Source organism: Prionailurus bengalensis, chromosome D2 (genome assembly GCF_016509475.1).
Source record: "Prionailurus bengalensis isolate Pbe53 chromosome D2, Fcat_Pben_1.1_paternal_pri, whole genome shotgun sequence".
Lineage (NCBI taxonomy): Eukaryota > Metazoa > Chordata > Mammalia > Carnivora > Felidae > Prionailurus > Prionailurus bengalensis.
Window position 1 is genome coordinate 59,089,862 of NC_057351.1, and position 14,939 is coordinate 59,104,800.

At 43.6% G+C, this 14,939-nt stretch overlaps 1 protein-coding gene across 1 annotated transcript in view; it reads left to right on the top strand.

The window, feature by feature from the left end:
* Window positions 1–6,245: 6,245 nt before the first annotated feature.
* The window catches only part of SLF2 (SMC5-SMC6 complex localization factor 2), a 56,446-nt gene continuing 47,752 nt past the window's right edge, over window positions 6,246–14,939 (top strand). The window contains exon 1 of the mRNA XM_043597278.1: window positions 6,246–6,372. The gene's annotated coding sequence lies outside the window, so the exon portion shown is untranslated. The remainder of the gene's footprint in view (window positions 6,373–14,939) is intronic.

Here is a 14,939-nt window from a genome sequence, read left to right on the forward strand (position 1 = left end):
AAAAAAAAACTTTTGTATAGCAATACATAAACAAAGTCAATAGGCAAACAATAGATTTGAGGGAAGATATTCATAATGTACGGGACAATTAAAAATACACAAAAAAGGTTTTATAAATAGACAAGAGACAAAAAAACAAAAAGATGTGCAAAAGCTATTAGAAGTCACCTCACAAAAGAGCATATTCAAATGGTCAACATGCATAGGAAAAGAAGCTCAAAATTATTAGTATTCAAAGAGATGCAAACTAAAGTACAACGAGATATTGTTTTATACCTTTCAAACTAACAAAAATTAAAATGAGGGTAATTTCCATTGCTAGCAGGGATTCATGGAAAACAGTTTTTACATTGCTGGTAGAATTATACATTTCTACATCCCTTTATAATCTGGCAACATCTTTTGAAATTGAAAATATGTATTCACTTTGACCCATCAATAGCAGGAATGAAAACACCAACACATAAAGAGATAGATATACGTGTGTGTGTGTGTGTGTGTGTGTGTGTGTGTCAGCATTGTTTATTTGTCCTGGCCATTCTCTCTCCACATCCCTCCCCCAGAAAAAAGCTAGACAAAAACTAAAACCCATTAATAAGGCTCAGTGATGGGCTAGTTAAAACTAGGAAAGAGCCCTAGCTTTTGCAGATTCCTAACGTATAACTCTTCCCACCATGTCTAACTTCAAGCTATCAGCCTGGTGTCGTCGAATGCCAGGCTGAGAAGAGATGTGAACTGTAGAAAAGCTGGAGGCTGCCGCACAGCCACACCTTGGACTATTATGCAACCATTAAGAAGAATAAATGATCCTATAGAAGTTTATTTGGTAGATTTCCAAGAGCTATTGTTGAGCAAGGAAAGCAAGAGGCAGAAAAGTGTATAAGGTGACATCATTATATTTTTTAAAACATACTTCTACCAAAAAAACTATGTGTGTGTGTGTGTGTGTGCGCGCGTGCGTGCGTGCATGTGCGTGTTTGTGTACATGATTATATAATTATGAGAAGAAGGGGAGGAGAGAGCCAAGGAAAAAGAATAAATGAGAAGGGCGCATCTATACTTTATATGTTTGTGTATAAAAGTAAAATTCTTTTTAATTAAAAAAACATAAAGAGCCTCTGATGTATGCCTAGTTCCGCAGCAGGCTCTTGGGAATGGAGGAACATGTGAGACATGGTTTCATTCTAATATCTAGTTGGAAATATAGAAGCAAATAGTCGCAGGGCAATTTATTAACTCCTATTAGGGGTGAAATAAGTGTCACAATAGAGGGATAGATAAAATGAGAGTAGGGGTGAGAAAATCCCACAGGGGAGGGCTTTTTATTTCTTCTCGTTTTTGTTTTTGTTTTTGTTTTGTTCTGACTAAGCCCTCCAGGCTCTCCTTGGCCCAGATTTGCTGCCAGGTCCAGCCCTCCTTCCCCTTCTCACAGCGGGCCCTGGGACAGCCTGCTTTAGCCTCCTTGGAGGGGGTGCCTTTGCCAGACCCCCACTCTTCCTTCCCTGCTGCCCCCAAAGACAACCACATTTTACTTTAAAGCGTTTGCCGCTTTGCTACTGCTGATGACTGCTAATCACCATGGAAACAGACACAGAGAAACACAAACTGGAAAAGCCTCACAACATCAAGAATCACACAGGTGTCAGGAGGTTTGATTTCCGGGCCTGGCTCTTGACTCCTTTCTAACCAACACGCAGCCACGCTCCCCTTTCGTTCTCTCACATCGTCTCTCTCAGAACGTCTCTCTCCTGGGGTGGCCAACCATGCATCGTGCAAGACCTACTTTGAATTGTGATCGGCTTTACCTCGGGGAAGGGTCCTTCCACCTCAGAGGGTTCTGCCCTCCCAGGCCTCCTTTTCACTGGGTTTGGTCTCTGCATAACATACCCACAAATAGTCCAGACAGGTAATCTGCAAGTCTTACAGCCAAGGATTAACTAAAGCCCAGTAAATCCCAGTTGGTCCCCATAGTCTTTGTCTTCAGGAAGCTCCAGACTCTGATGAATTCTCCACCCAGCCAGCCAAAGGCCCCATCACCACTCCATAACCCCACCTCCCCAAGCACCGTAATTGACCCACTGCCAGCCGGCCACCTTTTGTCCTGCTCCTCTGTTCCAGTGGGTTAGCCTTCATCTCCAGACTGTCAGGAAGCTGGTGAGGACCTCCCACCTGGGAGAGGCTGGCTTTTGCTCCTGTCCTGCCCTTCTCTCATTCCGACACAGCTTCACGAACTTACTGTGTTCAGAATCTTTCATTGATTGCGCCCACATTTTACATCGATCCAGCTTGCCAGAGCATTTACACGACATTCTGAATCACGCACGAAAATGGCCACAAGGCCTGTTTATACAGGAAAAAGAGGTAGGGTTTTATTAAAAGGTCCGAGGTGATCTCCAAGGGGTCAATCCAAGCTGGGAAAGAGAAAAACAGTTAGGAATCTTACTAGTCAGATGCATGTCCACCGAGGCCAGCTGGACAAGGGGACAGGTAGAGAATGGCCAGAGGTTAGAGGTGGCGGCAGCAGGACACAAAGAAATCCTAGCAAATTGTAGTGAATCAAGGGTGAGCCTTCAGGCTGGACTCATGGGAAAGATTTTGTCTCCGAGTTTGGCAGTGGTATCTCCGTAGCTGGTAAAATCACACCAACACACAATCAACAAGTTGTATTCCCAGGCAAGGCCCAACTGCACACTGCCTAAAACAAATTTGTTTTATTTTGTTTTCAGTCGTGTTTTCCTGATCACAAGAGTAACTCATGCTCACTGCAAAAACGTCAAAAGTTACAGGAATATGTAAGGTAGAAATCAAAACTCTGTCCTTCAGAGATAAACACCTTTAAGTTGAGATGTATTTATCCAGGTTGCTTTCTTTGCATATATGAACATTTCATATATATGCACATATACGTAAAGTTTTACAAAATTACTATCATAAAATGACGGCCCACACTTAGAACTTTAGCAACCCTAAGCCTGGAAATGGTTACGGTGTCCCTACCCCACTTGTGTTTCGCTCAGAGAGAAAAATACTAAACAGCAAAACAAGCACATGGAAAGTCAAAGTTTTGGCTTTTCCTTTCATTATTATTTATTTCAGTACTTTAAAAGCTACATGTGTTCTCACAAACTTTTATTTATTTATTTATTTATTTATTTATTTATTTATTTGCCTTCTTGACGCCCCAAGTAGAGCCTGGTTTGCAATTAGGTCATGCAACACTATGCACAATACACGTTGTCTTGCAACTCGTGTTTTTGTTTTTTTTTTCATGTAAGCTATATCTTGGGCATCTGTCCATGTCAGTATCTAAGCATCATTGTGACTGGCAGGTGTGGGCTCCTTTCCAAAGAAAAACAGGATCCTTCAAATGCAGGTACCTGTGGCCGAAGGTTAGGATTTTAGAAGAATTACATGGCTTTTTTTTTTTAATATTTTTATTTGTTTTTGAGACAGAGAGAACAGAGCGTGAGCAGGGGAGGGGCAGAGAGAGAGGAAGACACAGAATTTGAAGCAGGCTCCAAGCTTTGAGCTATCAGCACAGAGCCCAACATGGGGCTCGAACTCATGGACTGTGAGATCATGACCTGAGCTGAAGTCAGACGCTTAACCGACTGAGCCACCCAGGCGCCCCTAGAAGAATTACATGGCTTTAATACGTTAGTGTGATAACAACTGACCAGGAAGCTTCCTCCATATTTAGCTTGAGTTCACAAGCAACTAAACTACCTTCAAACCTTAACGGAAAGAGATAAGATACAAATAAATTAATTAACTCATTCACTTATTCACAGCTAGTTCAACTTTGGAGCAGCAAATATTCTCATCATAATTAAGGGGAAAAGTAAAAATCAGAAAATTCATTCATAAAGATTTCCTTTATGTTATCACCATTAGAGAATTTAGAATTAGACTATGTCTTCAGTTGGTTATTTATTACTTAAATCTGGTACTTCTGTTACTGATTTCCGATTTTATAACATTGTGGACAGAGAATGTTTTTTATATGCTATCAGTTCTTTGGCATCTTCTAGAATCCTGCTGTGACTTAGAACATGGTCATTGTAAATATTTGGCATGGCATGAAATACTGCAATTTTGTCCGCCATTCTAGGTGAATGAAGAAATCAGAAAACTAAAGTCCATATTCTTATTTGAAATGAGCATTTACGGACAGGCTCCCAAATACTGTAAATCCTGAAACTTTCCCAGCTGAAACCCTCAAAACTTTACATGCAAATAAATTTTAAAAATTATAAATGGCTTCTAAATTTTTCAAACAGAATAAAGATTATAAAGTTGAAAATAATAATTCCCTGATACCTCCTCTAAGTTGAATCCCAGAGCACAGACATGGGGCACTTTCAACAGTTTCATGAACTTCCTGTAGACATTATCTATGTACATACAAGAATGTGGGGGCGCCTGGGTGACCCGGTCAAGTTAAGCATCTGACTCCAGCTCAGGTCATGATCTGCTCCGTGAGTTCTAGCCCCGCGTCAGGGTCTGTGCTGACAGCTCAGAGCCTGGAACCTGCTTTGGATTCTGGGTCTCCCTCTCTCTCTACTCCTCCCCTGCTCATGTTCTGTCTCTCTCTCTGTCTCTCTCTCTCTCTCTCTCTCTCAAAAATAAATAAAATTAAAAAAAATTTTAAACAGAATGTGTAAATGAATCTTATATGCCTAACCTTAAAGGAAAACACCACACAGATGTAGGATTTTACTATCCGCATACTATTGTATACTCTGCTTTTTTCGCTTAGCATATTTCAAATATCTTCCATATCAACACGCCTATATCCTCTCCATTCTTTTTTTTTTTAATGTTTATTTACTTATCTTTGAGAGAGAGCACGCGAGCAAGGAAGGGGCAGAGAGAGAGGGAGACAGAGAATCCGAAGCAGGCTCAACGCACAAACTGCGTAGTCATGACCTGAGCCGAAGTCGGAAGCTTAACCAACTGAAGCTTCCAGGTGCCACTCCTCTCCGTTCTTTTTACTGGCTGCATGGTATCCCATATTAAAGCTGGGCCATAGTTTATTCAGCAAATCCCTATTGACGGACACATGCATTGTTACCAATGTCCTATTACAGGCTGTGCTTTTGTGAGCAACCTCATTCACACGCGACATCACTGCCGCTCGGTTCAGTCCTCTCTCAGGACAACTGCCCCCTCTCACCATGTACCTCACCAAAGCTCTCCCGTCCATCTCTGCTGCAAACGCAGGTGTTCAATCTGTTTCCTTCTCCTTTGGAGGCTGCCACAGCATCACCCATGCTGGCCAAAGAGCGGCATTCCCTAAGCTCTCTGTTTGGCTAGAACTCCTGATGACCAGCACCCAGGTCTTTTCGGTTTTGTTTTCTTCCACCACTCCAAGAGGCAAACAGAGGATAGCAATAAGAACAGATGTGGGGTTCTTATTCTGTGGGATGCCAAATTTCCGAAACTCCCCCATCCCATTTCTGATCCCCGAGTTAGGGAAAGTCATATCGATTCTTTTTTCCATAGCATTCCTTCTTCCCCCGCAAAAGTGTCTTCTTATTTCAAGAGAGCACTTTGTGGCTCTGAGGACCCTACACGGGGTTCCCAATTCAACAGGTCTCTGTTCTGTCGGCTGTGGTCCCCCTCCCCCCAGTGATTTGCTTCAACCATAATTTTTTAGTATTAGGCAACATCTCTAGGTAGGCTACAACATTCTATGACTAATAAGCAGCCTGAAAATGTCAGAACTTTCAGTCCTAAAGCCAACTAATTCTGAGTGAGTCACACATCACCTCCTAGTACCTGTAACATAAGGCCGGCAGAATGTATTATTTCCCAGGGCTTGCAGAGATTGGGTAAAGGGGCCCCACACAAAGCGGGAGTGGATTTCATGGGAGAATTCAATCCCTAAGCGAGCTTCGGGTATGAGGGCCTCATGGGTCGGTACATCTGTGGACACCTGTTGTTTTGCCATTTGTTCTGCTGAGTTGTAGACACCCAGAATTCCCCAGGCTGATCCCTTGACTTTCACACCTGTCCACATCTGAATTTTTCATTTGTGATCTAAGCCAGCAGCACTCTAAAGGCCTCTAGAAAATCAGGCATGGCATTTCTAGGCTATGCTCTACAAAACAAAAACAAAGCATATTTTCCTGCTCCCAACTACCCAGGAAAGATTTGTTTCTGCTCTCGTCATAAGAACACAAAGTGAGAATTTTGTGCTTGAAAGAGTTCAGAAGGAGCGCCTTATGGTAAAGACCACCTGAGTCCCTAACATGGGAAACTACGGATTCTGGGGGAATCTTGGAACGGATGGTTTGGGTTTACAATACATGGGGACCTCAGACTGAAGTCTGCTTCAAGGGTGAAGAGAAGAGGAAGAAGGTGGATTTGGTGAGTGGTTTGGAAAGGACTGGGGTGGAAGTGTGGTAGAGTGGCTAGCTAAGTTTTTTAAAATGCAAAGAATGTTCTCAGATTCGCTTAATGTAATGCATTTTTCTAATGCCTACAGCTATTTCTGGCATGGGAGCTAAGTGTCTGGGATGGAGAAGCTGGGGAAAGAAGGGAAGAAGAATGGGTACCATTGACCAAGACTCACTGAGCGAGCCAGGACTAAGTGAACAGTGGGGTTACTCCTAAAATTTTAGTTAGGGATGTCCATGGGTCACCCAGGCTAGCACTCACTGCTCCAACACTAAGTGCCTCCTCTTGCCCTAGGAATCTCTTTTTGAGGAATGGGCCTGTGTCTGGAAATCAGAGGAAGCCACAACTGGGCAGGTGATAGACTGGGGGAACTGACCCAACTGTAGCAGACTGGGGGAACTGACCCACTGTGGAGGATGTAATACCCCAAAGACCATGGACATGTGTTTCAACATTCTCAGCACTAATTCTGAAAAGAGCATTAAGACATACAGTGTAGATAGACAAGGTATTTGTGCAAATATACCAAGGGCCTACCATGAATAAATAAGGGTTATTAATAAAGCTAAACAAACAGATCATCTGAATTACCCTTTATTGAGCATCTATTATATGCTGTATACTATTACAAGCACTTTATATATATTAACTGATTTAATACAAACCAATGAGATAGGTACTATTATTATCCCTGCTTTACAAATGAGGAATCTGAGTCACGGAGAAGCTAAGTAAATTCCAAAGAATAACAGAGCTTAGGGGCGCTTGGGTGGCGCAGTCGGTTAAGCGTCCGACTTCAGCCAGGTCACGATCTCGCGGTCCGTGAGTTCGAGCCCCACGTCAGGCTCTGGGCTGATGGCTTGGAGCCTGGAGCCTGTTTCTGATTCTGTGTCTCCCTCTCTCTCTGCCCCTCCCCCGTTCATGCTCTGTCTCTCTCTGTCCCCAAAATAAATAAACGTTGAAAAAAAATTAAAAAAAAGAATAACAGAGCTGAGACTCAAACTCAGGCCATCTGGCTTCAGAGCCCATACTCCTAACCACTCTACTATTCTGCCTCTTGAGACAAACAGACAGAGCCAGGGCCAAGTGAAGCTTTCAATCCCAAGAGCAGACATATATACAATAAACCATTTCTATGCAAGGTCGTAACTTTTATGGTGGGGCCATAGTGTATATTTGGGTTGAGGAAGGAGCAACTGGGTGTCTTAAGGGATGCCAGGTAAAATTTTAGTAGGAGGACAAGACAGCAGTACAAATGAGGTATGTAAAAGCCCAGAAGCACGAGTGAGGCCGATGTGTTCAAAGAATGGCCAATACCATTGTTCTGAACGACTGGATGTAAGATGCACAGGGAGGAAAAATGTGATGGCCTCGCACGGGTGGAAAGGGACCAAATCGTGGAGTACCTGGTATGGCCCGCCAAAGGATTTAATTGTACATTTAAGGCTTTAAAATTTGTCCACTGGTGGGGGGGGGGGGGTGGCCCGGGTGGCTCAGTCCGTTAAGCGTCTGACTTCGGCTCAGGTCATGATCTCGAGGCTCGTGAGTTCCCGCCCTGCACTGGGCTCTGTGCTGGAACCTGGAGCCTGCTTCAGATTCTGTGTCTCCTTCTCCCTCTGCCAACCCCCACTCGCGCTCTGTCTCTCCCTCTCTCTCAAAAAACTCAACATTAGAAAACATTTTTTTAGATGTTTATTTTTTTGAGAGAGAGGGAGAGACAGAGAGTGAGCAGGGGAGGGGCAGAGAGAGAGGGAGACACAGCATCCGAAGTGGGCTCCAGGCTCTGAGCTGTCAGCACAGAGTCTGATGCGGGGTTGGAAATCACAAACTGTGAGATCATGACCTGAGCCAAGGTTGGATGCTTAACCGACTGAGCCACCCAGGCACCCCTAAAAAAATTTTTTTTAATTGTCTGCTTGGGATTTGGCCGTTGTTGATGATGATGTTTTTGTTTTGTTCCCCTGTCAGTAATGAATTTGGAAGTGGCAATACCCAGATTTGCTTATTAGAAAATTGGCCCAGGCTGCAGTGGGAAGATGAACTGAAGAAGGACAAACTGAAGGCATAGAGACCAGTTTGGAAGCTGTTGCAAGAGACTTTGCAGGGGATAATTAGGATATGTATTGGGGTACAGCAAGAGAGATGGAAAGGATTTTTGTGTACACATAATATGTAGTTTCAAGTTCTAGAAACCAATAGGAAAAATACAAATAGCTTAGAAATGAATGAAATATAGAAATAGGCAATTAACAACAACAAAAAACAATCCAAATAGCCCCCCCCCCCGCCAAATGTATGAAGAGGTAGTCACATAATAATTAAGGGAATGCAAAATAAAACAACGAGAAACCATTTTCACCCTTCGGATTAGCAAAAATAAAAAAGGATGATGATATCAAATATTAGAGCAGACATAAGGAAAACAGAATTCTCATACATTGCTAGCGGGACCATAAATTAATTCAGCCATTTATGGAAAGCAATTTAGCAGCATACAATAAACTTGATAATGCAAATACCCTATGACCCAGCAATTTCCCTTCTGATTACATAACCCACAGAAATTCTTGCACATGGGCACAATAAGCATGTACAGAAATGTTCACGACAGTATCGCTTGTAATGGATAAAATGTGGCATACAAACTGCCTATAGAAATTAGATGTACAAGCACGCAAATCTTTTAAAAAACATCTACAAAATAATCCTATATATTCTTTATGACAAAATATAGGTGTATGTAAAAAAAAAAAAAAAAAAAAAAAACAAGGAACCAGAGGCACAGAGACCTTGTGGACTTGAAACCCACAACAGTGTGGGGCGGGGGGGAGGATTAAAATGGGGTGTTTGTTAATAAGGACTCGGCTACCTCTGTGATTTTTTTTTTAATTTTTAAATGTTTCTTTATTTTGGGAGAGAAAAAGTGAGAGTGTGAGTGAGGCAAGGGCAGACAGAGAGGGGGACAGAAGATCCAAAGCAGGCTCCACGCTGACAGCAGAGAGCCTGATGCGGGGCTCGAACTCACCAACCCAGAGAGTCCAATGTAGGGCTCCAACTCACAAATGGGGAGATCATGACCTGAGCCAAAGTCGGATGCTTAGCCGACTAAGCCACCCAGATGTCCCCGTGATATTTTATTACAAAAACAAAAAGACCACAAAAGAGGACAAGTAACTAGGCAAAATGTTAACAGTTTGTGAGTCTGGTGGTGAATATGTGTTTGTAATATTTTTCTTTGTATTTGTTTCTGTGTTCTACATTTCTAAAAGGAACCAAATATATGTTTCTGTGTGTGTACGTGCATGTATTTTTTTTTGTATGTGCATGTATTATTAAGAGAAAAGAAAGGATACAAGTGATAGTTAGGGTACAAAATCACTAAGACTTGGTGACTGATGACAGGTCAGGGCTAAGGATGAGAGAGACGAAGGGTTAGTAGGATTGCCAGGCTTCTGGCTTGGGCGATGGGGGAGGGGAGCTGATGACATCATTCACTAAGATAAGAAATACAGGGGGAGAGAGCATTAAATTTGGAGGTTGGGGAGGGGAGAAAAGGAGTTATATTTAAGACACACAGAGCTGGAGAACCCAGCATCAAATGTTTGTACTACTGAGTCAGACAGAGCAGCAGGACCTAAAGCACATGCCTTTATTAGGGTCCGTGGTGGAATCCTTGGGGGTTCCCAGGCTACGGCCAGATTGGTCAATTCAAATTCAAAAGAAATGGGTTTTGGTAAGGTTCACGAGGGTCTTATTAAAGAGGCACACAAGGGGAAGGCCCTGGAAGGCAGGGGACACTGGGACTGATCACAGGGACTGTTGGGGAGTCATATAAGGAACTTACATTCACTTGTTACTTTGCAGGCTGTTCTCTAGGCATGTGCGTGGGAGGGTAAATGTCAGTTCAAGGCCCCTGCAGGCTTCCTGGCCTACAAAATGGATGCCGAGCTGGCAATATTACAAAGTTTAGCTGAACTCTTGACGCTCATCAACAATATAAACTGGTATGGAATAGTCTCTAAGATATATTAAGTGAAAAAATTAAGTTGCAAAACGGTGCATACTACTGTGTATACATAGACTATGTTATTGCTTATATGAACAAAAGGGGTTATTTGCATGTATACACCAATACTCTTGGAAGGGTGCTGTGCTTTCCAAGTGACTTTCTACCTGCAGCACAGCATTCTACTGCATGGATGTGCCATAATTTGTTTTGTCCCCGAATCTGGGCTGGTTAGTTCCCTTTCAGCCTTACACTCCTGATAATGCTACAACAAATAACTTTATAGATCCATCTTTGTGAATGTAGAAGTATATTTCTAAAGAGACGTTAGAAGGGGAATTGCTGAATCAAAGAACATGTGCATTTTGTATTTTTGATAGTTACAGGCCATTGGTTCGTTTGTTATTTTTTTATTTTTTAAGATTTTATTTTTAAGTAATCTCTACACTCAACACAGGGCTTGAACTCACAACCCTAAGATCAAGAGCCACATTCTTTACCAACTGAACCAGCCAGGTGCCCCGGCCACTGCTTCTTTTAAATGCCCATAAGTATTAGGGGCGCCTGGGTGACTCAGTCGGTTAAGCGTCCAACTTCGGCTCAGGTCATGATCTCACAGTTTGTGAGTTCAAGCCCCAAGTCAGGCTCTATGCTGACAGCTCAGAGCCTGGAGCCTGCTTCAGATTCTGTATCTCCTCTCTCTGCCCCTCCCCCACTTGTGCTCTGTCTCTCTCTCTCAAAAAAAAAATAAATAGGGGCGCCTGGGTGGCGCAGTCGGTTAAGCGTCCGACTTCAGCCAGGTCACGATCTCACGGTCCGTGAGTTCGAGCCCCGCGTCAGGCTCTGGGCTGATGGCTCAGAGCCTGGAGCCTGTTTCCGATTCTGTGTCTCCCTCTCTCTCTGCCCCTCCCCCGTTCATGCTCTGTCTCTCTCTGTCCCAAAAATAAATAAACGTTGAAAATAAATAAATAAATAAATAAATGTAAAAAAAAATTTTTTTAAAGGGGTGCCTAGGCGGCTCAGTGGGTTGAGTGTCCTGTCCCACTTCGGCTCAGGTTATGATCTCACAGTTCGTGAGTTCGAGCCCCGCATGGAGCTCTGTGCTGACAGCTCAGAGCCCAGAGCCTGCTTCGCATTCTGTGTGTGTGTGTGTGTGTGTGTGTGTGTGTTTCTGCTCCTTCCCTGCTCACATGCTGTGTCTCTCTCAAAAATACATACATACATACCCATAGGTATTGATCATAGGTAAAATGTGGCACTTTTTTTTATTAAAATTTTTTTAAATGTTTATTTATTTTTGAAAGAGAGTCAGAACACGAGCAGAGGAGGGGCAGAGAGGGAAACACAGAATCCGGAGCAGCTCCAGGTTCTGAGCTGTCAGCACAGAGCCCGACACAGGGCTCCAACTCACGGGCCATGAGATCATGACCTGAGCCAAAGTCAGATGCTTAACAGACTGAGCCACCCAGGGACCACTGTGTGGCAATTTCTTTTTTTTTTTTTTTTTTAATTTTTTTTCAACGTTTATTTATTTTTGGGACAGAGAGAGACAGAGCATGAACGGGGGAGGGGCAGAGAGAGAGGGAGACACAGAATCAGAAACAGGCTCCAGGCTCCGAGCCATCAGCCCAGAGCCTGACGCGGGGCTCGAACTCACGGACCGCGAGATCGTGACCTGGCTGAAGTCGGACGCTTAACCGACTGCGCCACCCAGGCGCCCCTGTGTGGCAATTTCTTTAAGTAAGAACCCCTGATTGAGAATCCTGCTAACTTCCTGTAACACCTCTCTGAGCACCAAAAGCTCTATTTTCTCCTCTCTTGGTTCCAGGAGACATTTGCTTTAAGAGAGCATTATCTCATAGGACCACAGAAACAAATATTAGGTTATATATTAAGACATCTACGGCAGCTCAGAGAGGAGGTTGCAGGCTTTTATTGTGGTCCTGTATCGTGTCTTACCTCACCATTGCCTGGTGCTTCTCTCTTTGATGCTGAGAGAAGAGGAAGAAACGCTAAGACCCAATGGGAGGTTGCCTCTGTCGTCATATTGTCCTAAGAAGTATTTTCTGATCCCAGTTCTCTACAAAAGTCAGGAGAATGGACCTGATTCATATACGCATTTACCTCGCCCCTGTAGGCATAAGTGTGAGACCCCTCTTTGTACCTGTTGAAGCCAGAAATCTGGAATTTTGTGTGAAATCTCTTGATTTTTAAATGCTGTCCTACATCTTTAACAAACTCTTTGGGAGCTAAGGGAAGCATATCTTCAGGAAGCCTGGCACAGAAGATTCAGTATTTCGGTGTTGTGGAAGCTTACAGCTTCAGGATAGTGTTGGTGGGGAATGACTGAAGGGAAAGTCAGAGACCGATAGAAGAAAGACCTGATGGGTCATGGTGTTTGGAATTCCAGGAAGAGCACTGCAAAGGTGTGGGATCACATGTATTCTCCCTACCAGACCCTCTCCAGTTCCGGGTGGTGGCGTTTTATGTGAGGGGCAGGTTGCACAGGGGATCTTTCCACCTTGTTCGCAACATTCTTCCTTCTCCCATTTCTCATCCACGGTCCCTAGATTACTGAGCATAAGGCAGGACCTGAGAGGGCCACCTCAATCCCTCCTTCCCATCTTGAATGGATTACAGCCCAGGAAGGGTAAAGGCAAGCTCCTTTGGAGAGACAGTCCGCCTCCCTCTACAAGGCTCCCCACTCCTGGAGGGAATGGCCTTGAAAGGATATAAGGAGAGCCTGAGTTATGTCTCCCTACCCTCCCCAACCACAGGAGTGACCAAAGGAAGCCCATCTTTTCTCTTCCAAGCAGCCTCTGCTGTTCAATGCCACCAATACACAGAAGTGGGAAATATGAACACTGATAACAGCAAGGACTTTCAAACATTTCCACCACTGACCATAGGAGGGGCCACAGAAATACCTTTTATATCACTACCATATAAAAAAGTTTTGCAAAATAACACATAACCATAAACTATGTGCAGTTCACGGGTATCCTCTATTCCATTCTCCCACCTTTTTTTCAGTATGGTCTGTGACCCATTGTATCAATTTCAAAACCCTCTAACGGGTTGCTAACCAAGTCTGAAAAACACCTGGTTACAGCCCAGAGTCCCTAAAACTAGTATTTCCCAAAGAGTCTCTTGTATCTCACGTGTCTGAATAATATCTACGCCTACCACCACTAGTCAACAAGGTGACCTGAGGAGAAACGTGGAGACATATTTGTTTCTACTTATTATTTATTTATTAGTTTTTACAGTTTGCTTCCATTTGGAAAGTTATCACTTCCCAAGTGATACCGATTTTTAACTTACGAAATGATTTTAAGTTTTCTTCCGAAGTAAATGTGTTTAAGAGTGATTTAAGTGAAAATGTTAAGTAAATATTAGTATAGGACATATTCAGGCATGTCAAAAATCACAACTATGTTACTTGCGTTCTAAAGTGTAGGTAATATTACCTTGCAACATTCCAAGATGGAATAACAAGAAACGTACTTCCCCTAACAGCAGATCTGCTTTTGCAGAGTGTTACTCACTATTCCCAGGACATTTAGATTACATGACAGTACGTTATATTACTTTTGGCATTTCCCTAGCGGCCCCTTAAAACCAGGCCGGTGCTTTTTCCAAACACTTGGGCAGTTTTGAGTTCGGCATCCATTTGCAAAGTGAACTGTGTGGATCTTGAGAAGCTGGAGCTCGCTTTTCCTTCTTCAGATCATCACGTGCTCTTTCTTTCTCTGTCAGGCGTTCAAGTTAATTATTTCCTGTTTTTCTGGGTCTGCTCCTTATCCCCCTTCCCAGGTCCCTCTACCCTCCCCGCCACACATCCAGTCTTGGCCAAACGGCAGGCAGCTCTGCCCCAGAGCCATCTTTGTCTCTCTGCCTGTCCTAGAGAACCCTCCGACAAGAGCCTTGGAGTTTACCAGAGGGTAATAATCTCAGAGCAAAAGTATGTCCTTACCGTAGAACGAGAAGTTACTTTTCCTTTAGTTGTCTTCTTTTTAGTAACATTCTCGGTCACTTACTGACCTTTTGTTCTTTGAGTCCCTGCCTGCTAAGGCACCGTGTGAGTCAATCTGCCCACGCTGTTGTCTCTTTTGTGACTGCTTAGAATCTCTGGCATCGGCTATGTTATCACTCCTCTCAGGATTCCCACGTAGGGCCTGATGCTCCCAGCAAACTTGATCTGTTGTTCATGTAACACTGTTTCTCCTGCTGCCCCATCCGTTCCCATCAAGGCCAGAGCCTGTGCTCCTCATAATGGTCTTTAACAGTTCAGGATGCCAGGCTGAGCTGAGCTGCACCCCACAGAAGCTTCGGGCATAGTAGCCACTCCATTCCTGCGGTCTTTACTTCCTCGTGCCCGTCCTCATGCCCAGAAATCTTCCGTCTAGCCTTTTATGGCTGTCTGGCCTTAATTTCTCCAAATTCTTTAGACAATCCTGGCTGAAGTTTTATCTGAGGTCTCGAATTCAGTCTTGTCTAGTTTATTCATCATTCTCTCCCCTAGCCCCAT